Here is a 2,253-nt window from a genome sequence, read left to right on the forward strand (position 1 = left end):
TATCTCCCATTTTATATGTTGGTTTGTAAGGATTTCTTCTTTTCTTTTTGCCTCTTTATATTACGCCTTCAGGAGGATGATTGCTTCTTCATTTGAATTACGGTCCTTCTTTTCTTATTTATTGGATAGTTAACCTATAGGCTATAATTTTAATCAAGATATTATATGTTAAATTGTATAAAGAAATTGGCCCATATTTGGAAAAACAAGATGGATTATGGTCCTTTGGAATGAGAGCCAAGAATGTTGAATTGATGCACCCTTCCACTCTTTTTCCTTAAGATTGTTGTTCAACATGTTTTTTAAATTAAATTTTTCAATTTCCCAAAAAAACATGGAAAAAGTGAAAAGTGAATACATCAAGACCCTTGGATTTATCCTTTTCCCAGTTCTAGACAACACTTTTTATCTCATCTTCCTTTATTTCATAGATCATGTCTGCATTCTCCTCTTCCACAATCAAAGGAGGAATATATTCTAACATATCCCTAGACTTGGAAGCATTTTCCTCTTTCTAATCATTGTAAAGTTCTTCAAATTGTCTCTCTACAATATCTTTAGTCTCATTAAAGTCTTCTAGCTTTTTCCCATTATCAACCAAAATATTTTTAACAATATTCCTATGCCTTATAGCTTTAGTTTGCTTATGGAATAAAGAGATATTTCAATCTCTTATCTTCAACTATAAACTATGAGACTTCAAATATCATTCCTCGTCCTTTGTTTTGAAAGTTGAGTGCAAATTTTGACTATCATCTCTTTCCAACCACAACATTTTTTCGAAATCCTCTCCTTCTTTTGTTTGCTTCTATATTTCTTCTTGACACATTTGACATCTCTTTTCTCCTAATTAAGCAGGAAAAAATAAACTTGACTCAAATAATTAGAGCATATTTCACTACTTTAATTTGTTCCCCCAAACAAAAACTAGAGCATCCACTGATTGGATACTTCCAAGTGTCATTAACTAGTAAAATAAATTCCTCGTTATGCAAAAAAGAGGACTGGATAAAAAAGGAATGGACACAAATTTCTCTTATAGTTCAAAATACATAGAAATAGGCATGTGATCCAAGATTTTTGAAGGAATGAGTTTGAAAGAGATGATACAATCTAACGAGACAAATTCTGTACGAATCAAGAACTTATCTAATGAAGTTGCAATATGACTAGGATGCACCCTTTTATTACTCTAGGTAAATTTACCTCTAGCTGGCTTGAAATCTATTAGATCCTAATATGAAATGGGGTATTTTATATTTTCCCACATTAAATATCCATGGTTCTTCCTTCTTTCTTCTCAACACTTGACAAAATATTATTAAAATCACCTACTACAAAGTTATATAGAAACATAATTGTCTCACCTGCATCCCAAAGGGAATCACCAAAACCTGACTTATTTGAGGGCCTTTTTAGGGAAGAAATGTTTAAGAGTTTGAAAGACTAAGTTGAATCTAGGATTCAACTTTGAATCAAAATCCAATCCTATGCATAAAAAGAAGCAATATTTTCCAATTTCGAAGGATTCCAAAGGTGGAGATACCTTGTAACCCACCTTTAGAACTAACTACCATTCCTTCTTTATTTTTCCATATTTTTTTTCCTATCTAAAGAGGCTCTTCGTCACATTTTTGTGTTTCCTATATTAGAACTTCCATGAGTATTTTGATTCTAATAAAATATTTTAATGTTTTTTCCTTATTTCGGTTATCAAGGCCTTCTACAGTGTTAATATATTATATTCATAATTAATGTTCAAAGGAGTCGACACTGTTAATTTTTAGCAGCATCATATGTGATCTAGCCATGAAAATTGGTGGAGAGGCTAAGGCACATGAGTTCTAAAGAACCCAGAAACTATTTGGTGAAATTCCACCTGGATTGTATTTTATTAAAATAATTAATATTTTTAATGGGGTTCCTAAGTCTAAACTTAGGAAAATTAAAGTATAATGAGTATTAATCAAAATATGGGTGAGAATATTCTAGAAAGAAGATCAAGTCAATTTTTAATCTTAGTTGTTGATTAGAGACTTAATCTCGGTCATTGAAGTCTCAATGGGACAAGTATAAGAAGGAGGCTTGGGGTTCATTTGAAAGAGACAGAGAGTTGATTAGTCAGTTTGATATTCCTAGGGCAGGGTTGGCTAAGGAATTTGAATAAGTGATCAAGAAATGAGGATCAGAGGTAGTAATAAAAGGAAGTGATTTCCGGTTCCAGTGAATATACTTTAGAGAAGACAGTGAAGG

The sequence above is a fragment of the Pinus tabuliformis genome, chromosome 7 (genome assembly GCF_031772625.1).
Source record: "Pinus tabuliformis cultivar Carrire ecotype Pingquan chromosome 7, CPIR1, whole genome shotgun sequence".
Lineage (NCBI taxonomy): Eukaryota > Viridiplantae > Streptophyta > Pinopsida > Pinales > Pinaceae > Pinus > Pinus tabuliformis.